We start from the raw sequence: 22,034 nt of genomic DNA, 5'->3' as shown, positions 1-22,034 counted from the left end.
ATTCAGCCCGTCCCGTTCCACCGCGCCCCACACCCCGCCCCCGCCCCGCCCCGCCCCGCCCCGCCCCGCCCCGCCCCGCCCCGCCCCAACCCGCCCCGCCCCAACCCGCCCGCCCCGATGTCGCGATTGGCGGGCCTAGGCGCGGTGAGGCGTGATGTAAAGCCCGCAGAATGGCCGGCCACGCTGGCCAGCGCTCTGAGACGTTCTTTTTCCAAAGTCAAAAATCACGCGACACTGCATGACTGTCCCCGTCGGCCAGTGTTAGAACCGACCGGGTCAGTGCGGCCGAGTGCCGTCCGGCGCAGGCCGCGCAGGCCGCGCTTGGTCTAAGCCAGGCCACACTGGCCGAGCGGTATAGCTGCTCGACCTGCCAGACCTTAGCCTGTGAGGTAGGCAATTCACCCTCCCCGCCTCACCTCTTGCCTTCTCCGTAGCGTCAGCGGCGCCTCTGCCCAGCCTGTGTCGCAGCGAAAACCTCCAGGCCGCATAGGCCGGCGTCGCTTCACTCAGGTCGGTCAGGCCGACGCCTGTTTCGTTGGACCTGTGCGACCCGCAAGTCTAGCCATAGAGGTCGCGCGGACCAGCTCTTATTCACATTAGGTCAGGCTGGTCGGGCCAACGCGTTGTAAATGCTCAGGTCATTTTTTTGCGTTTGGCCGGCCATTTTGCGGGCTTTAGCGTGATGCCGCGTCACCTTTAATTATGGAAAGGTGCGGGCGTGGGTACAGTGCTAGGTACACTGTGTGTGTGTGTGATCGCTCGTCCCGCTCACCGCCATGCCCGCCGTGCTCGTGCCCGGGCGTGCCTCGCGAGCCACTCTGGAGGTGAGCGTCGTGTCGCAGGACCAGCAGGACCCAGGACGACCCCCACGGGCCCCTCGCGGGGTCGTTCGCCACGGTCAGTGGTCCGATTCCGAGAGTCGTTCTCGTCGCTCTGTCTCTCTCACTCCTACAGCGGGGCCCATGGGTACGAGAGAGAGAGACAGCGACGAGGACGACTCCTCTCGGAATCGGTCTGCCGTGGCGGGGTGGCGACGGACGGAGGCAGCTGGACGGACGGACGGGCTCCGCCAAGGCTCCGCGGAGTGGCACTCGCTGGCCCAGCCTGGCCCAGCCTGGCTTGGCTCGGCCTGGCCGGGGATGGGCCGGGCCGGCCCGCCGCGGTGCATTATGCAGTGCGATGCATGCTTACACTGCCTGCGCGGGCAGCGCGGGCTGTGCGCACCTCTCGTCCGGGGCCGAGGCCAGGGCCAGGGCCGAGGCTGCCGGACCGACCCTGAGAATCTCCAGCCACTTTTCCACGCTCCATGCACTGCCCGAAACTTTTTTCGGACAAACATTCCTACTTGCTTTCGTTGTTGTTTTCATGTTTTCGGCCGTGTTTTCTGCACGTGCAGCAGCACAGTGCGCCGACGAGGCGACGGATGGCGGTGCCGCGACGCCACGGCAGACTCTCCGTGACAGTTTCTTATTTGTCGACTGAATGCACGGATTCACAGACAAACAAACCACACACACACACACACACACACACACGCACACACACACACACGTGTCGCCAAGCCGTCGCAGCAGCAGCATACGGCGTCAAGGACGCGCCGGACGTGAGCTGCCCTTTTACTGCCGCTGCTCGCGTCCTGAACGTCCAGGTCGTGAGCGCGGCGGGGCGTGGCGGGGCGTTGCCGTCATCAGCGGGGAGGTCGTCACATCTCGGGGAAGCACCTGGCCAACTGACCGACAGGGAAGGGAGAAAAGGAAAGAGGCGAGAAACCGAGGGGCGGAGATCGTCCGGGCGGCCCCTCCTTCGGCGCGATCTCCGCGCCGCGATTTAAGGACGCAATAACCGGGGAGGGCAAGGCCGGCAAGGCCGGCGAGGGCAAAGGGCAGCCCGGCGGGGAGGGGGTAGCGTTCCTTGCCTCGCCGTCGTCCTTTTCCGAGGATCCGCGGGAGGAAATCTGAATCTCGGCGCGACGTCGTGACCCCGGCGATGCAGCTGCGCGCTGCGGCGTCGCCATCATGGCCGCCACGGCGTCGCCGACCAACTTGAATGAGTGCGCGGTTCGCTACGTCCGCTGCGCCTCCTCGCCGTCTTCGCAACTTTCCAGGGGAAATGATAATAATAATTCTGAGAGAGCGCGGCGCTCGGGGAGGGGGAGGGGGTTGCGACGACGTCGTGAAAGTGTGCCGTCAGGACGGTCGCGCGACGCTGTCAGAGGGCGGCACAAGCAGAGCAATCTTCCTCAATCTCGGACCCAACACTTGTGTCGAACGAAGCGCTTCGATGTTGCCCCGCCCCGCGCTCCGCGCCCTGCGTTGTCCGAGGCGAAATGCCGACAATGGAACCATAATCAACGTCCTGTGCCGCCGCGCTGCCTTATCACCGATTCGGATTCCCGCCGCCCCGCCGTCCGTCCCCGAGGCCGCTGGAAAGCCCCTTCCCCCCTCCCCCTTCACGGTGGTACGGGCCTCGCGCCGTCTGGCGATAATGCAATCTTGCTCCCCGGCGGCCCTTTGGCATGCCTGCGGCCGTGGTGGCCGTGGTGGCCGTGGTGGCCGTGGTGGCCGTCGTAGCCGTCGTGGCCGTCGTGGCTGTTCGGCCGTCCGGGGCAGGCGCGGTGCGGCGAGGCAGCCTGCCTTTCATCGTGCTTTCATTTTTCATCTTTCCGCTTGTGTTTCTGGCCGGGCGGCCGAGGCTTGTTTAATGTTTACAGCCGCGCGGCTCCCTCCCCCCTCCTCCCTTCCCCTTCCGCGTCCGCGATCGGGTGGCGGCAATGATCCTCATCAGTCCGGCTTGATTTAAGCCTCTCCCTCCATTCCCCCAGAGGCCGCGGCAGCCGCGGCAGCGCGCGGGACGCCGCAGCGCTGGCAGTCAGCCAGCCAGGCGGCCAGCCAGGCGGCCAGGCAGCCAGCGCGGTCAACTACCGGCAACTCGTTACAAGTACGAAATGGAACACGCCAGACCTGTTGGCCATGAAAACGAATGGCGGTGCAAGGGTGCCGCACTGCAAGGCTGCCACCTGGAGGAGGCATTCATTCGGACGCACAGCCCCGCCACTGACGTCGTCGACGTCCTTATCATGCATGAAGGCATCACGGCGCGGACTGACGCGCAGTGCAGACGCCTCCTCCTTCTCCATTCCTCCCTCCTCCTCCTCCTCCTCCTCCTCCTCCTCCTCCTCCTCCTCCTCCTCCTCCTCCTCCTCCTCCTTCTCCTCCTCCTCCTCGTCCTCTGCCTCCGTGCCGGCGTACTTGACATGCTGCTGCAGAACGCCCCCGGCGTCGTCGATGACGTCGATGACGTCCCCCATCGCGTTGCGCCGCGTTGCGCACGTCATCGTCATCCTGCCCCTGTCGTCGTTTTCGTCGTCGTTGTTGTTGACTCTGTTGCTCTTTTGTTGTTGCTGGTCTGAATGCCCCAAGCAATGTCCTAAGCACGGCGCGTCGCCGACGCCGGCCGGGCCGCCGTGGCGGCAGGCAGCACGAGCGCTTGCCTGTCCACCCGGTGGCCTACCCTCGCCGCCACAGGCGCTAGCCGCGTCGCGTGCTCGGTCGCGTGTCTCCCCCTCTCTCTCTCATCACGCGCTCCGTCTCTGTCTCTGTCGCTAGGTGCGTGCGGGGCTCAGGGTTTTCACTCCAGCCCCGTCTCCCCGGCCGCGGTCGCACGGTCGCACACACCGCGTGGGAATGTTAAGGCAGGGCGGGGCGGGGCAAGGCACTCCTCCACTCCCACAATGCCAGTTCATTTACGGCACGGCAAGGCGGGGCGGGGCGGGGCGGGGCGGGGTGACAGCACACAGGCCCGCCCCCATTAGTGGGCCTCGCGGCCCTCGTGTGTGGCCCGCACCCTTTCTGTTGGCCTCCCCCCCCCCCCTCTCCCCCAGGCCGCGGTGAAGGAATAAATGCGGTGTGTGATTGCCGCTCTTCGGAGCCGCCTGTCCGTGAGATGGCTCTTGAAAATCAACAGAGGAGAGCCGACTTTCTCGTCGTTGTTCTTTCCCTCCATTTTCCCGTTCTTTCTTCTCCGTCCTCTTCTTCTTGTTGGGCGAGCCACGCCTTTGCCGCCGCCCCTCCCCGTTCGGCCGTTCCCTTGTTTGCCCATTACGTCGGCTGACGCTGGTCTGCCCGGTCTGCGCTGGTCTGCCCTGGGCTCGGACACGGCAGGACCCCCGCCGCCACCGCCAGTGAGAAGGGCTGGCCCGGGCTGGCCCAGGCTGGCCTCAAGGAAACGGCCGCGTGGAAGGTCAAGTGCCTCCTTTTTTCACGTATTTAAAGGTGTAGCTGCTGGGTTGGCAGGGCGCAGTGCTGGTCAGGGGCGGGGCAGGTCGGTGGTGCCTGGGCTACCTGCAGACTGATTCCGAGAGTCGCTTTCGTCGCTCCGTCCCTCTCGCACTCATGTTGCGTTCCGTATAGGTGCGAGAGAGACAGGAGCGACGAATACGACCCCCGGAATCAGACTGGTGCTGCAACAACGGCCCGGCCGTGTTGACATTTGAAACTAGCGGCCGGCCGGCCGTAGTGCCGGCACTGGTAGTTGTTGGAGCGACGGAGACAGAGTCTGGAAGTCCTTGCGCTGGAGAGGTGCCAGAGCGCTGGAGAGGGAGGCTGGGACTGCTTTGCCTCATGGCTTGCCTCATGGCTTGCCTCCGCTCCGCGCAAATTCGCCTCTCTCTTCGTCTCCGGTTTGGCTTTCCTTGAAACTGTTTGCCTTTCGAGTCTTCCCCGATGTCGTCCCCGTCCCCGAGGGCGGCGACGATTTTCCCCCCTCGGCTTACACCTCGCCGTGCCGCCCCACCACATTGTGCGACAAGCTACGGCTCCCTCATTCAATCCTATAACCTTCAGAGGTGGATTTTTTCTAGATTTTTTTTTTTGCCGCAGAAATCTTTTTTTCTGCGCGCGCTACCCTTGACCTGTCTCCGTGCACGTCGCGCGGCATATATCGCACGTACGTACTCTGGCGCGCCGGACGGCGGGCGAGGAGCCGAAGGCAGCCAGTGCCGCACCCAGTCCCAGCAGGGCGTGTCTGCCTGTCCGTCTGCCTGCCTGTCTGTCCGCCTGTCCACCTGTCCGCCTGCCCGCAACGCTCCACTGCCACTCGGTATGGGCGTTTACAACACCATCAAGCTGACGCTTTATCGTGGCAATCTCGCCGCGCCGCCGATCGGCACTCGGCCACCGTGCCGCCAAAAGAAGCGATAACCCTGTCCGCCCGGCCCGGGCCGCTCGCTCCGTCCCTCTCGCACTCGCGGGGCGTCCCAAGCAGGTGCGAGAGGGACAGCGCGACGAAAGCCACTCTCGGAATCGGTCTGCAGAGTCTGGCCCGTCTGGCCCCCCAGACCGCGGCTTTCGTTTCGTTTGTATATACGGCGCCTATATCTCGGCGAGGTGCCGAGGCTTTCATGTCGTAAACGCCCCGCCCCCTCCCCGCCCCCTCCCCGGCCCCTCCCCGGCCCCCGCCGCGCTGGTGTGCGAACCGCGCAATTCGCGTTCACTCCAATCGGCAAGCCAGGAGACGGCGGTTATTGGATTGATGAGATTAGTTTGAGCGTGTGCGTGCGTGTGTGTGTGTGTGTGCGTGTGTGTGTCGGCCCGCTCGCCGCCGCCGTTCGATGGAGGGCACATTCCAGCGACGCGGAAAATCGGAGTTTGCACGCGCAGGGCAACGTAGAGTCACACCAGCTGACTAACGGTCTGCGGGCGGTCGGACGGACTGGTAATCAGAGAGACGGGCAGCGACAGACAGACAGACAGGCAGACCGGCGTCCACTCCAATCCACGGGGGCGTCCCAGGAGGCGCACAAGTCCGACCCAGCCGAGTGGCGGACCTACCACCACCGTAAGGCCGGGCCGCGTCGAGCCGAGCTGACCCGGGGCTCGCGCGCGCACGTGAGCTCTGAGAAAAAACATGTCGCAGGTTCGCGGCCTCGCGGCTTCGCGCGCGGCGGACGTCATGTAGACGTGGATGAGTGGCGTGGCCGAGGCGGGAGTGTGGCGGCCGTCGCTTAGCCGCGAACAGCGACACGCACTCAGGGTTCAGCTCCAGCAACGCCGGCAACGCCAGCAACGTGACAGTATCGACAGGCTGGAGCCAGCCGAAGCCCCCCAGGAACACGGCTGCGTCTGCGCGCGCTTGTTGGTGTGTGTGTGTGTGTGTGTGTGTGTGTGTGTGCGCGCGTGTGCGCGGTGTTCGCAGCGTGGAGTGAGTGCGCTTCGCGGCGTCCTGGCGCTGCCCTGCACGGGCTGGTTGGCGGCTTGGTTGGCGGGGGTTGGCCGCCACGAAGACGTGCCACCTGGAGACAAAGTGGGGTTCCGGATTAGGGCCGAGCGGCGCGGCTCTGAATGCGGGGGCGGCGAGATCCAGGAGCGCGATACCGCCGAAAGGACGCGCCCATTCGCGCGCCGGGCACGCAGAGCGCGGGTTCGAATCTCCGTGTGTTCTTTTCCTTTCTTTACTCTGCCGCCCTCGCGCGCGAGCGTGTTTTCCCGGCCGTGCCTTACATGGCTCGCTGCGCCCGCCGGGCAGGGCATGGTGGAGCCCCGGTCCTTCAAAGTGCCGATCCGACTGGGCGGGCCGGGCGAGCGCAAAGCCGACACGAGTTTTCGCTGCGAGGTGGCATCGCCGGCAGCGCGGCGCGGGGCAATCCGTCCACGGCCTTCCACGGCGGAGCCGGCAGCACCGCGGGGGAGGATTTGGAGGGTCGGCAAACAAACACGGGGACGCCGGTCCGCGGTGGAAGTTGCGGTGGATTGGACGGTGTTGACGCGGCCCGAAGCGGGACGCGCAGGTGCCGATCTGAGCAGGGGCGTAGCGAGGTAGGGGGCCTTCCCCCTCCCCTGCCACCCTTAACAAGGCGCCTCTGGTGTAGGCGGGCACGCAGTAATGCAGTGCAGCAGGCTGTGAGTGCGCAGAAGGCGCGTCAGCGTAGGTGTGAGGCGCGTCCCACTGAGGCCGGCGTCACAGCGATAAAATGCTTTAAAGCATTTTTACTGCGTGCGCCATAAAAGTTTGGACGCAGGTGTTTTTAAAAGTGTGCATCATTTACATAGGTGATACGTGGAGTGACTTGCCTGCCACGTGGCCCGGTCGGCTCGGTTTCGTTTTCCGGCCGATGCACCATGTTAGCAGAAGCGGTGCGGGAACTATCTTAACTCGGGGCTTTACTCTCGTTTGAAAACCCGAGTGCCGAGTTTGAAAACTCGACTTCAAGTAGTTTCAGCACCGCATTGGCGCACACGGACGCTATAAACAACTTGTTGACCAGAAATTTTCCGTCCCTTTTCTGCATCTTTTTTACCAGTTCGGGCAAGCATGTCTTCACCTCTGACTCCAAAGCACCGAGCCAAACGCGGCCCTCTGGGGGGCGGCGACGATGACAACGCGGTTGACACGCGGTGAATGCCTCTGCCTGGCGGCCGCTGGCGGCGCACCTCCAGCCGAGCCTCCCGCACCATCATCAGCCTGTCGAAGCGCGAATTGTGGCTCGGGCAGGGGATGGGGGGAGGGGATGGGGGGATGGCGCAGCCACACTGTCACGCTCGCTGCTCGTCGCTTCGCTCGTCAGTCATTCTGGCTTCGGTTTTGGGATCGAGGTGCGCGAGGCAGCGCGCAGCAAAGCCAGCAAAGCCGGCGGCGGTGTACTCTGGCAAACTGGCGCCGCTCCGCCGCTTGTCGTGTCGTCGTGCCGTCACTTTGGAAGCGAGCTTTGGGGCCTGGCGGCCTGGCGGGCTGGCCGGGCCGTGCGGGTGCAGCGCGCCATTGTGAGCGGCAGCCAGCGGCAGCAGCTAGCGGCAGGGCCCCCTTTTCAGCCTCATCCCCTTGACATCTTTGATGCGCCCTACGCCGCGCCCCGCCGCGCAATGCCGAGCCATTGTCGAAGGGCTACCTCCTCGCGCTCCCTCCCGTCCCACCCTTGCACACTCCAGTCGCAGGGGCCCAGGGGCCCAGAGGGCGATGAAGCAGCAAGACCGTCGTCCTTCGCCCTTTCAGCGCCTTCCAGGAGGCCCTTGCCGCCGCCGTTGGCGTCGCCCTTCGCCGAGGCTCCCGATCACTTTTATTCACCACTCCGCCATGACTCGCAGCCACCTCCTTCAGCATCGCGGTCAGCAGCAGAGCGAGCGCGGCATTGGCGTTTGTCCGCAGCGCTCAGGGCGAGGCGTTCCGGGTGGCGAGGACGTGTTCCCGCTGATGGATCGGAGGGCCCCACCCCGCCTCGCCCCACCCCACCCTATCCCGCAACCATGCCGATCCGGTGATTCATAATAATAGAGATGACAACGGCAGATGTGCAGTGCGGCAGTCGTACAACACTGCGAAAACAAACAAAAAAGGTTTAAAAAATAACATGAAGCAGAAAACAGAAAGACAAAGCAGCGCGGCTCTGCGCCACTCAATTTGGGTCCTTGTCTGGATCCCTTGATCCTTGACCTGATCCCCCGCCGCCCTGCTTATAAGTCCTCGCTGAAATAATGACAAAGGAGCGGCCGGGAAAATGCTGTGGAAACGGGCGGCGCGGCTGGCGGACGAAATATGAAGTGGCCCTCCGTCCCAGTGTTGTCGTCCTGAAACAAACCGGACAAAACAAGAGCGCAAAGCCTTTGGCTGCCTCTGCGGCGTCCGCTTTCACAAGGAAGTTTTGGATCAGGATCCTCCCTCCGGCGTGGCGGGCGGCGCTAAAAAGGGCCCAGAAGAAAGGGGACGCGCGACGCGCTCGCCCCGGCACGCCCCGCACGCCCCGCGCTGATGCAGTATTTAAAGGAATGGGGCCCAGGCCGCTCCGCGAACAGGTGGTCCATTTTCGTCGCGGCGCCTGGTGGGCGCAGATGGGTTGAGATGTGCCCGGGGTGGCCCAGCGGCCCAGCCCGCCCGCTCGACTCGCCCCGGGCCCACCACGCCCATCCTGGCCGGTCGCCAGCTGGGCCTTGTTCGGCCTGCATGTTCCACGGGGACCGACGGGGACCGACGGGAACCCTCCCCGATACTGTCCCTTGGCACGGGACTTCCCGGCCCGCGTTCTCAAGGCCCCACGAAATGATCCAGGGAGCAGAAGGAGGCAATGCCTGACTCGTATAAGACTGTTGAAATTGAGTTAACTCCTTCTCCCGGTTCATGGATCAAATGGATCCGCTTGGCCCCGAACCTCTCGTGGCCCTCAAAGCCCCAGCAGGTTACCCATTGCGCCGTGATAAACTCGACTGGCTTGGCGAGGCGTGGCAAGACGGGGCTGGCTGCGCGGCGGGCAGCGGTGTCGGGGGTTAGTGGCCGCCAAGCCTTGGAGCGTGGTGGACGCGGTCGGGGTTGGGGGGCAGGGCGGCAATATCACCCGCAGTATATTGTGACTCGACCAGTACGCCGCGCGGTGGTCACCAGCCAGCCTTTCGGCCAGCCTGCCGGGCAGCTTGGTGTGCTGCAGCAGCTGCAGCAGTCGGTGCAGCCCGCGGGGTCGTTGACAGCCTCGTTGGTCGCGGGGGTCTTTATGACGCCCGAGGCGACTCCAGCGCAGTCGCGGAGCAGTGGCGGCGCAGTCGACCCCCAGACCCCGGCCGGCATCGACCCCCCAGACCCCGGTCCGTCCGAGGGCGTTATCATCAGCGGCTGCAAATCCCGCGCGGCAAACAGAAATTATGAAGGCCGCGATAAAAACATTTAAAAAAAACAACAAGAAACACTGCCGGCGCCGCTTGGAACCGCACTAAACAAAACAACAAAAACAAACACATTAACAACGTACATGCTTTCTAAAAATATTCCGCCACGCCATGCTGCGCTGAAGGGCGTGGCGAAGCATCGGCGTTTCGAGAGATTAATAATGTGCCGGAGAGTGTTTTGTTTTGCCTGCTGCTGCTGCGAGTGTTTCTGTCGTTCATGTTTTTCTTTTCTGCGGTTTCATGCCAGTGATGATGCACTTTTGTCTGCGCAGGCACCTGCATGCTCCTGCGAGTCTTCTTGTTAATATTTTCCTAGCCTTTTCATGATAGTGATGATGACGATGACGACGATGATGATGATGATGATGATGATGATGATGATGATGATGATGATGATGATGATGATGATGATGATGATGATGATGATGATGATGATGATGATGATGACGACGATGATGATGCTTATAAATTTTTCTTTGGCAGGCACCTGCATGCTGCAACGCAAGTCCGGTGCGGTCCTTGAGCTTCTGCTGGCCGGGGGTTCGTACCGCAGCACCCTCGGTGAGTACCACAGCTCCATCCTCGCTGGAGGTACTTACCGGTCCACGCTGGGTGAGTGGAACGAGTGTAACGAGTGGAATGGCAGGACAGACCCTTGACAGCATTGTAAACGCCACGCTTCACTCACTCCCCGTCTCACCGGCCCAGGCAGGCGGCCCGGCGACGCGGCGCAGTCACACCAACAGGAATAACCCAATCGATAAATTGCCAAGAAAAAAGAAGTCTTGTTACTCTGTAGTACTTTGTCCGCCGTAAATTGTAAATTAAATGTATCCAGGTACTTTCAGCAGAGTAAAACCAAAATTCTGGCCTGGAATCAATTTCTCCCTTTAAAAAAAAAACGTCGCAAACGCTACAAAGCCCCCAAAAGTACTTCGTTATTTTTTTGAACGTTGGGCAGATTGTTTCTTCTTGACGCGGTGGGTGTAGCCGGTCCGGCCGGGTTCCGACCGACCGCCCTGCAGCGGAGCCAGCCAGGCCGATCCGGGGCGCTCCGCTCCACTTCCTCACATAAATTCATAAGGCGTTCCCAGCTTCACGGGAGGGCTCAGACTTGAGTGCGCCTTGGCCGTGCCCTGCTCCTCTCGACGTGTGCGAAAAAAAAAACAACCCCTCTAATAACCCAGTGCCCGTGTTTTTAGGGCGCAGTAACTGCAAAAAATATCGAAACAAAAGCGGATATGAAAAGATAAGACTTTCTCTTTGCTCGTGCTTCTTTTTTTTGTGGTGGCGTGCCCTGGTAACTTAATCGAATCCGAGCGGGCCGGATCCGCTTCGCAAGAGTTTGGCGCAGGGAGTCCGCTGCCCCGCCTTGCCCCGCCACCTGCCACTGCGTCGTGGCGCCGTGTGTCTGGGCCGATGGGACGGGCTGCCTGTTGCACTAGCCCACACGACTCAGTGCTGCTGTTTTTCTCCTTCCTCTGTCTCTCTTTTTTGCTACCTATGCGTGCGAGTGTGTTGACGCCGAACTCGAGACTTCGGCGGCAAGTCACTCTCCGTAGAGCCGCGCGGTCGTAGTGCGTCCTGCACGAACATCATCCTGTAGAATCCCTTTTCTTTGTCGTGCGCACACAAAAGTCAATGCAAAGCAGGAGAAGCCTCCGACGTTACATCCTGTGTGTGAGTTTGTTGTGTATCTTCGTCTGTTGGTCTTGTAGTTCGTCGTTGGCATTCCCCTTCTAAGCCCGCTACACGATACATTTAAACATTAACAGTGTCCTCAATTGTTCACCGGCCGTGTGAAAAGGCGTTAGGGCTACACGGCGTGCCAGGCGTCAAACGCCCGCCGCCGCTCCGGGTCATAAGAAATGCAAAGGCCTTGCCACCACCCTTTCTCGCTCGAGTCTGGGACAGAAACCAACAACAGTAGCGAAAAACTTTATTTTTTTGCGTCACCCGGCCCGGAGATCCAAAGCCCAACGCTTTTCTAAAGGTCAAAGAAATATTGTCTCGCACAAGTTGTCGCCAGGGTACACGAAACGTTATTCTCCTCCCCGACTCTGCAGAGGCGACTGACACAGTGCATCTGAGAAGGGCGGGGGGAGTTGGGACAATCAGGTCAGACAGAAACCAAAGCGCCGTGGCGTCCTGCCTCCTGCAGCTTGCAGGGCAGCGAGGCAGCCAGAGCGAGGCAGTGCCCTAAAGCAAACGGAGCGGGCTGTGTTAGGGAGCGTGTAAATGGACCCGGCGACCTCCTGCCCCCTCCCCCCCCGCACTAACACACACACGCACACACACACACACACACACACATAGAGTCTTTATCCTCGACCCTCGTCCCGCCTCCGAGCGCCTGTGAAACTCGGGGTAGGCAACCGGGCGCACGGGCCCGTGACGCGTCCTGTCGCACTGCCTACCTCCCAGGCGTTCTCCGCCTCCTGCTGTTCTTTTTGAAAAGCACCCGAGGTGCCTTGAAGATTAGTGCATTTTGCGAACTCATTTTTTCTTGCAGTGCACGCAGAAAACGCGCGCAGAACGGATGCGGTCTTGTCCGCTTAAAAGCTTTGCCCTCTCCCGCTCCGGGTCGTTAGTTCGTTGCGTTACGCAGGCGGCGGTGACATGCACCCGGTGGCTCAGGTCGCCTCCCTGTCTCCCCTCCCCCAGGCCCTTGATCCGACCGGCCTAGTCGCTGCTAGTCCCTGGAACACAGTGCGGCGAGTCCATCCGAGGTCGGGACTGGCAATCATTTTCCTGTGTCGCCGTGCGGCAGTTGTAAATTGATTAACTTTTTTATGGCGTGGTGGCACGAGGTGTCTGCGAAACGTCCGACGTGGTGATAGGTCGGGGAATAAAAGTCGAGTCTCAATCGTTTGTAGGAAACGCCGATTTCAAATCACGTTTTAAATATGTACTCCTTGAAAATTTACATCCTTCTGCCGTGCTTGGGAAGCCTTCGCGGTCTTTTTCATGGCCGCTTTCGTTGTAGGACGTGTGTTGGGAGCGACTTTTCATCTCAAGTCCCCACCGCACCTAAGCCTTCCCGTGTGCCGCCCCGCCCGCCCGGCCCTCCCCCCTCCCCCACCCCCACCCCCACGGCGCGCTCGCAGGCGGAGACCGCAGCGTGTGTGTTGATTTGCGTGAGAGTGTGAGTGTGCACGCGAAAGGTGAAGTGTCATACACGGCAAAGTTAACTGTTTCCACAGCGACGTCGCGGAAGCGGCGATGGAAGGGGTGGGCTGGGGTGGGGGTGGGGGTGGGGATGGGGGGGGGGCGGGATGTAACGAACGCGAGAGCAGGCCTTGTTTTCCGTTGTTTTCGTTTCGACTCCACTCTTGCTGTGTGTGTGTATGTGTGTGTGTGTGTGTGTGTGTGTGTGTGTGCGCGCTGGGAAGAGCGCACTCCGTCACACAATTGCAGCGCTCCTGTCATGGGAATGGAGTGGACCAGAAGGGAAGGGACGGTGGGGGGTCGGCGGCGGTGTGCTGGTGCCATTCCAAAACCTCCCAGCACCTCCCTCTGTCTGTGTGCGCCTTCCGCTCCCCCCCCCCCCAAACAAGTAAAGCGCCCTTTGCCCTTTGTCGTCTGCGCGAAGGTCGACTCTTCCCATTAAGGTTCGATCTCAAGAGAACGTTGTCCGTGTATCGTGTGTTTTTCTCTCGAAAACGAGACCTGGGTCTACAGCTGGTCCATAAGAAATATTGTTCACTCTCCGGCCCGGTCTTGCGAGCCAGCAAATTACGTCCCGACAAGGGAAAGTCCCAACTTTCCTCAACTTGATCTCAAAATAATGAAAGTGCAGAAAAGAAAGGTGGAAGGTAGGACAAAGGACGTCCCTCCCCCCTTTCCTGCCTCGGCGAGTTGATTGAGTAGCGAGGCGCCCGGGGCGCGGAGCGCGCTCCTTGATCGGACCACTTAATTCGGCCAATCGGAGCTAATTAATTATTGAGCCCCGGTCGATTGGGGCCACAGCGCCACGGGCCATTCAGCCATCCATCTGGACCGTAACACACTGCTAGTCCACCGGGACGGACCGGGACGGCCCTCTTGCCCTCTTCGCCGCCTGGCCGGCCACTGTTTCTCATGGGCGGTTCGCTGGCGTGTGCGAGCGTGACCCGCAACAAGTAGTTGTAGTAAAGTAGGCCTTGTGCGAGCTCGCGTGGCGTGGCGCCCAACGCGCTGGCTCGCCCAATTATGATCTTGCCGCTCTCCGGCCCCCTCAACCTGTCGGGGATCATGTCCAGGCCCCAGACAGATTGGGGGAAAAGTGGCGGCGGCAGCAGCCGCCAGGCAGCAGCGGCCCCGTCCCAACCCCGTCCCAACCCCGTCCCAACCCCGTCCACTACAGTGTACTGGGGGAGGTATGTGAAAGTTTGTCGAGCACGTCGCCGTTAGTTGGCGGAGTGTCTTTCTTCTTCTTCTTCTTCTTCTTCTTCTTCTTCTTCTTCTTCTTCTTCTTCTTCTTCTTCGCAAATTTACAGCGCGCTGGACTTTGCACCGATAGAGTCCGTTGATGCCGTTTCCCCGGCGTTGTTGCTGTCCCATCAGTGATTCTCACGTAAGGTGGTCCCTGGGGTTTTTTCGGCCGCCATGCTGCAGACTGATTCCAAGAGTCGTTTTCGCCGCTCTGTCTCTCTTCAAACTCATGGGGCGTCCCGTGCAGGTGCAATAGAGAGACAAAGCGGTGAAAACGACTTTCGGGATCAGTCTGCTGACTGCACTCAGTTTTGGTGGGGGGAGGGCGCTGGGGCGGAGAGGCAAGGGAGGTGGCGGTGGCGTCCCTTTCAGCGAATTATACAGCAATTAGTAGCGCACGGCAGGCCGACGCCAGGCCGACGCCAGGCCGACGCCAGGCCGGCCCACTGCACACCGCGGCTTTGTAGCGCCAACAAAACCTCCGCGAAAGCAGCGCCTCGCAGCCGAGCCCCCCTCGGGAGGGGGGACGGGTATGATAATCAACTGGTGTTGATGGTTTATTCATGCATTGCGCCCGGGCCAACGGCAAGCCAACGGCAAGCCAACGGCAAGCCAACGGCAAGCCAAGCCAACGGGGCACAATGGCGAGGAGATTTAGAAAGGGGTGCACGATGACGAAGGGTCGAACCAAAATGGCGGGATTAATTTTTGACCCCGCGTTGCGTTCCAGCCGGCCTGGCGCAAGAGCATGCTGTGGTGCGCGCACTGTACAACGTGGTGGAGCCCTGCTCTGGATTTGCAGCGGGCGCTATGGCCCTGCACTCCACGTCGGCTGGCTGGGCGGCGTAACAAGCCGCTGTTGTCGACGGGCTGTCTGTCTGTTCGCTCGCAGGATCGCCTTCTCTTTTATGCCGCTCATTACAGTGGGGCTCATCAAGGAGCACGCCGTCAAACGGAATGGCCAACGGGCCGCGGGGCGGTGCGGTGCGCGCGGCCTGCCTGCCTGCCTGCCTGTGCTGTGCGCGCAGGCGAGAGAGCTGGACTCAATTATTCGCACGCGGACACGCACACAGACGCGTACTCCGCACGCGCACACAGACCAACAGACTCACACGCACGCGAAGGGAGTCCGTACTTTGAAATCCACTCGCCATTCTGCCCCGGCGTTTCATTAGGGACGCCACCCGGACTCCGCCTATCTGACTATCTGCGCGCTGTGCAGTGCACACTGTGCGGCCCTGAGCGGGGCCCTGAGCGGGGCCCGCGGCTCTGGCTGGACCAGCTGGACCGGCAGGACGGACGGCCCCTGTTCTGTCACGTGCACGCCGCATGACGGTGACGGCACACCAGTGCGCCCGACTCACTGTTGGTGAACGCCCCGACGCGGCGCGGGTGCGAGAGAGACCGCGTTGATGCGATAATGAGCGGGCAGAATTCTTCCTCTGCCTCCCTCACCGCCAAGGCTCTGCCCACCGCCTGCCCACCCCACACCTCAGACCCCTTCATTGTGGCCGCCTCGCCGCCACGCCGAAGACCCCCAAGGAGGACGTAATGGAAATCATTAATATTGCACCCCGACACTTTGCGGTAAATCAACCACCTTCCTTTCGCGCCCTTCACCGCGTCTCGTCATCCCGCCATTCATCCCACCCTTCATCACCGCCCTTCATCACTGCCCTTCATCCTTCATCCCGCCTTTCACCATACCCTTCTTCCCTTCAGCCCGCCCTTCATCCCACCCGATCCCACCTTACATCCCACCCCATTCATGCTGACCTTTATCCCCTCTTTCATCCCGCCCTTCATCCTGCCCTTCACCCTACCCTCCACCCTCCATCCCGCTCTTCAGCCCGCCCTTCATCCCACCCTTCATCCCGCTCTTCATAATGCCACCCTTCATTCCACCCGATCCCACCCTACATCCCACCTTTTCATCCTGGCCTTCATTCCTCCTTTCATCCCACCATTCCACTGAGAATCCAAACGCTATGAGTATAGCGTCAATTGGTGCAATGCAAAGCATTGCATGAGTGCAATGCGCCCTTTCCCGTGCATTAGCATACGGCCTTTTCGGGAAGCTGCACCAAGGTGCATATGGCTTGAGGCATTGCACGTATGGTGCGATATCACAGCGCATTGCACCATACGTGCTATACTCATAGCGTTTGGAATCTCAGTGTCATCCCACCCTTCATCCTACCCTTCATTCCGCCCTTCATCCCGTCCATCATCCCGCTCTTCACCCCGCCCTTCATCTCGCCCTTCATCCCGTCCATCATCCCGCTCTTCAACCCGCCCTTCATCTCGCCCTTCATCCCCGTCCTTCATCCATCCGTCCCTTCACCCCTACGTGCCTACCCCGTCTTCTGTCCGGCTGCCATTTTTCACCCTGCCGAATTAGCTTGCACGGGGCTGCAGGACGCCTGCATGACGTGCAGGAATCCTCAGGGCCGCCTCGGCCTCGGCGCAGTGCTGCTGCTGCTGATGATGCTGGTGGTGGTGCTGGTGGTGGTGGTGGTGATGCTGGTGGTGATGCTGGTGGTGGTGGTGGTGGTGCCGCCGCGCCCCCTGTCGTCGTCGCACCGAAGCTCTGGCCGGCCTGACCGCCTTTCTCTGCGTGTTTCCGGACACAGCGGGGCCGGACAAGGCGCCGGGTGAGGCGCGCGGGGGCGGGGACCTTGCAAAGCCATTGGCTAATTGCACAAACCGTGCCCCTCCCCTGCCCCTGCAGAGCGTGGTGCTGAATCCTCTACGGCCTGCCCCCTCCCCACTCCCCTTTCATCCGGGGCGCCATCGCCAGGAGCCAGCCGCGGTCACAATCGGCAATAATTGAGTTGCAGACGGCATAGTGATAATGCCGGGCCGGCGCGGACTTGGGGCGCAAAAACAAAAAAAGAAACGAGAAAAAAGGAAGGTAAAGGAGAATAAAAGACCGACAACAGGCAGAAAAATTAGAGAAAATGGTGCAGGAGAGAAAAAATCTCATTCAACGAACGTTAATGAAAGCAGATGATACTCGTTTGGTTTTCTTATACGGGGTAGTATGCGGGATCATTCCAAAGATAGTATTTAAAATTGTGTATGAATCAAAATACACAGACCCGAGCGAGCTGGCCGGTGTTGGTACTAGCCGTGCCGAGCTGTGGCTTGCACCGCCCGCCGCCGAGCCCGAGCGAGCGCCCCAGGCCGGGCCGAATCGGGAGGCATTGTTGCGCGATACTCCGCGCCGTGGCAGGCGGGGAGGGATTGTCAATGCGAAGAGGAGGTGTCACTGTTTACGCCCGGTGCCGCTGGCGCTGTACCGCGGAGGGATTGTCGAATTCCGCGCAGGCACGCTGACACCTTCATTTGTGTATAGTAGTTTTAAGTGTTTCAAGTGTGAAGGTATCATCTGCTAAAAAGGGAGGGGGCTCTGGAAAAGGGAAAGTACGTCGAGAATAACAGGAAATTATGATGATGAACAAAAGCGAAAACAATAAAACGAGCCGAGAGTAACTGGATGAAGGACAATGGCCGAGTCTCACGCACTATTTGCTGGTGCTCTCTAGCGCTCGCTGGTGCGGTGCGGCGTTTTGGCTCCGACTTCGGTCCGGCCCTCACTCCAGCCCCCCCCCCCCCCCCCCCCTCCAAGCCTTTGCCCCAGACCTCGCCCCAGCTTGCCCTAACCCTTTCGACGGGACGGGCAACCCTTTTCGTCGCGCCACCCGAACTGTACACCACGTCTCTCTCTCTCTCTCGCCCTCCGACCCTCTGGGGCCGTCCCGTAGTTCCGTAGGGGTGCGAGAGAGACAGAGCAGCGAACGAATGCGCATTTCGGGACCAACCTTCCAGGGACCGGCAATTGAAAAATGTAATTGGCGATCCTTTCAGCAGTCGACTGGACGGAAAGGGATGAGGGATTTTTTTAGAGTGGGGGTGGGGCTGGCTGCTACCGCTCGCTCACAGCCTCCACCTCGGTGCTTCTATACCCGTCCCTACCCGCGTTCCGAATCGCCCCGGCCAAAAGGCAGCCCGCTGGCTTTGTCTCCGCCCAGAGGGGCGCGATGACGGCCGAGGCGGCGTGGGGGCGAGGCGGACCGGCCCGGCCCGGCCCCTCCGAGCAGTTACAACACACCACGTACGTCACATTCTCGCGCCGCGTTCTGCATATGTCTCAGGCAATATAAGCAGGTTGCCTTGGCATTGTGCTGCAGTCTGTGGTGTGTATGTGTGTTCGTGTGTGTTCGTGTGCGAGAGAGAGTGAGAGAGAGATGCGTGTCATCTCGTGTGTGTGTGCGCGCGTGTGTCGCTTTATATTTTCCCACATCTTTTTCGCTCCGCGCCTTTACCGCATCAAAGGAGGCCTGGCATGCCTGGCTGTAATAACTTAGGCACCGCCTTTCATGAAGCGCTTTCTCAGCGAAATTAGTATTCCTGCCTCACCCTTTGCGCGCGCGCGCACGCACACACACACACACACACACACACACACACATTCGCTCGGGTTGCGCGCACGTAGACAGATGCAAACAAAAAGTCATAAAAATGTGTCGCGCAAAGTCGCTTTTGGCGCGCGCTCCGCCACGGCTCCGGCGTGCATGCGCGGCGCTGCGCGGAGAGCACACGCCACGATGCCCTTCGCCCTTCGCCGCCGCGCTAAACGCAGAATAAACCGAGCCGAAAGGACGAAAGGCCGAGAGGGCAGAGTGAGTGGCTCGAGGCTGCCGCCACTGCCGAGTGGGGAGAGCTTCAGCCGCTTCAGCCGGTCAGCATCGACACCCCTCGCGCTGCGTTGCCAGGGTGGATCCAGGGACGTTTTCAGGGGGGCGCGATGTCAGAGGGAACGCGAGACATGAGGCACTTAGTCCGGCCGCCAGACAGACAGACAGACAGACAGACAAAGGCAGGCCGGCACGGTGCACCACGCAGCCTCTTCCCCGCGCTCCATGGCGCATTCAAACAACACCACCCCCGTTGTTTCCTTTCAGCCGGAGGGAGTTTCTCGCGTTTCGCGCCATCGCCACCGGCACGGTTCGCAAACGGACAAAGAGCGCAGGTTTCTCCCTCCGGCCTCTACTGAAAAAAAGAAATAATAAAAATGACACAACCTCGGAGGTGCCGGGAGTCGACGGAATCGAAGGTGGCAGCGATCACTGGTGCGGCTGCCCCGAAGAGGAGAACGTGTTGCGTTGTTCTGCTTTCTGCTCCTGGCAGCACTGAACGTGAAATGGGAAGACTCGGCACCAATGGCGAGACCAAAACGCATGACCGTTTTCGCGGCGAGGCGAGACATTTTAGTCTGACCAAACTTTGGCGCGACTTCAGGTCTAGCAACTTGGCAATCACTGCAAAAAAAATCCATCTTAATTTTAAGAAACTAGTTTGTGAAGCAGTTTACAAAGATTTTTTTCTATTAAAAGTAAGAAACTTTCTCCTCTTAAAACTAATGACCAAGTTTTTAAAATTCATAGATTATGATTTATTAAAATTCATAAACATATTTAACGAAAGTGGGAGAAAAGAACTTCTATACCGACGTCCGATTTCGAGTGTGGATGTCAGAATTCTGAAATGTATCTTACATCGTGTCACATAACAGTGTCGGTTGTCACAAATAAGTCGAAGCACGACGACCTGATATTTATACATCTTCCATCTTCCGACTGTGCCACATCAGAGGAGGTGCCTGGACCTAACCTAATGGCCGACAGCAGACGCCACCGAGTGGCAACATGGTTATGCGTTTTTCTCAACTTCAGTGGAATATTTTGTTAAAAAATTTGAGCTAGCGGCTAGAGAAGACATTTACTAAGGCAACAGATGGTATCATTTGCTAAAAGAAGCTCTTTTAGAAATACAAATAGGAAATACTTATTCGGGAACGGACACGGCGCTCCAAGCGCCACCTAGCGGCAGGTCTGTGAAACCTGACCTTGAACCCAGCGGCTGACTGTGGGCCATACCGTGTGAGAAGTGGCTTGTCGACAGTTTGCGTGAAGTAACCAAACTACACCTCCGGTTTACGTTGAATATGACAGCTATCACTTAAGCGTTCAACTTTAACTTCAATCAGTTAGTTTCAGAAATCTAGTTATGAAAAGTCATCAGTCATGTGGATTTTAAGAAACCAATTTTTACTTTTGGCAGGCAATCTTAATTTTGACAACCCAGTTCCCAAGTTTTAAAAGTGGTTTTGAAATTTACCAACTATGTATTACTTTTCATTTTAGTTTTGGTAAATGTAATAAAGTATAGCACTTTTCACAAACTTTTCTGAGTTTTCACATCATTTCAAAATGTTATTAAATTTAAGACATTTTCATGTCTTAAATTTCAGAATTTTTTTTGCAGTGAAGACTGCCTGGCTGGCCTCTTGGCGCGGCGGGAAGTCTGACCGTTTGTATAAGAGTCCATCGCGTATTCCATTCACTTGCAAGTAGGTGATAATTGCCGAGGGGGAGAGGCACGGCGGTGCGTGCGCGCCGCATCCGCCCTCCCGCCGAAATCCATTAAGACCCCTTCCGGTCTCCACTTCCGGTTCCGGTGCAAGTCGCCGCCCTCCTCCTTGCCCCGCCTCGGCCCCGCCTTGGCCTCGCCTCGCCAAGCCCAGTCGGACGGACGGCGTGGCTCCGCAGCCTCACTCCGAGAGGCGTTGTTGTTTTCGTCGCTCTGTCTCTCTCGCGCTCACGGGGCGTCTCCGTGTCGGTGTGAGGGAGACGGAGCGACGAAAACAACGACCCTCGGAATCAGTCTGCAGCAGCGTGGGGCAGCCAGGCGCAGCGCGCAGCGGGGTCGGGAACGCTCGGGAAATAAATTCTCGTTCGCGCACAGTTGGCTGCCGTGCCGCCTCGCGGCCCGCCCGGCCCGCCTACCGACTGCGTCGACTGCGCCTCACCGCCTCACAAGGCTCACAAGCCTCACATCCACGCAGCGAGCGACGCGGCGGGCTGCCTACCCTGCGCACTGCAGGCGGCGGCGCCCCGCTGCGGGCCGCTCGCCTGCCTGGCTGCCCTGCACGGAGCCCGACTGCTTTCTGTTATTCCTCTCCACCCGTCCTCGTCCATCTCCTTAGTGGTTTGTGAGGTTCCTCCTTGTTGTCGTCTTTCTTGTTGTCTTCCTCTTTATCGTCCTCTTTGTCGTCGTCGATTTTCTCCTCCTCCACCCCCTCCTCCTCCTCCCCCTCCTCCTCATCCACGTCCTCCTCCTCCTCCTCCTCCTCCTCCTCCTCCTCCTCCTCCTCCTCCTCCTCCTCCTCCTCCTCCTCCTCCTCCTCCTCCTCCTACTCCTCGTCGTCGCCCCCTTTGTCGACGTCATCCTCCTCTTCGTCGATGTCATCCTCCTCTTCGTCGTCGTCCTCATCGTCGCCCTCACCGCGCTTTTCTGGCCTTAGATCGAACGAGGACGGCTGGCTGGCTGTCGGTGGTCCGCTCCGCTGCCGGGCTGCCGGTCTGTAAAGTTACTCCATGGCAACCACATCTACACTGCGCGCTCATGCCGAACAGCTTTTTCGTCGCTCCGTCTCTCTCGCACTCGTGCGGCGCGTCGTGTGTCGTGCTGCCCATTAGTAGAGCCGCCATTACCATTAGCAGCGCTGCTGGCTGGGCCGGCGCTTGCCCAAATTCAAACTATAACGTCGTTTGGCGCCGGTTTCAAATCAGCGGGAACGGACTCGGCGCGCTCGGCGCCCCAGTCCAGAGCGGCCGTGCACTGCGGAAAATGAAATTACCACTTTGTCGCTCCGTCTGTTTAGCATCAATTATTTTCGTGGAAGTGGATTGGTTTCCAGACCGATAACCTCGACTCGGTTTTCGTCGTCGGAATGATGTTTCCGGTCGGCGTGTACCGGTTGGTTTAATAAAGAGAGCGATGAAAAGAATTCATCCCGATTATTTGGACTGGCTGCTCGTCGAGGCGTGACGCACGTGCAGTTCGGTGCGCGGCAGCATTCCCTGTCTCTCTCACTCCAAGCGCGTCCCGCCGAGGCGCGCCGAGGTGTGA

General features: G+C 60.0%; 1 protein-coding gene across 1 annotated transcript in view; it reads left to right on the top strand.

Moving 5' to 3' along the window:
* Positions 1-10,125: 10,125 nt before the first annotated feature.
* Positions 10,126-22,034, top strand: part of LOC117649301 — a 41,916-nt gene continuing 30,007 nt past the window's right edge. The window contains exon 1 of the mRNA XM_034391925.1: positions 10,126-10,205. The gene's annotated coding sequence lies outside the window, so the exon portion shown is untranslated. The remainder of the gene's footprint in view (positions 10,206-22,034) is intronic.

The sequence above is a fragment of the Thrips palmi genome, unplaced genomic scaffold, assembly GCF_012932325.1.
Source record: "Thrips palmi isolate BJ-2018 unplaced genomic scaffold, TpBJ-2018v1 HiC_scaffold_4, whole genome shotgun sequence".
NCBI classification, from domain to species: domain Eukaryota; kingdom Metazoa; phylum Arthropoda; class Insecta; order Thysanoptera; family Thripidae; genus Thrips; species Thrips palmi.
The sequence above is the reverse complement of the archived record's forward strand: the minus strand, read 5'-3'. Positions and strand labels throughout refer to the sequence as shown.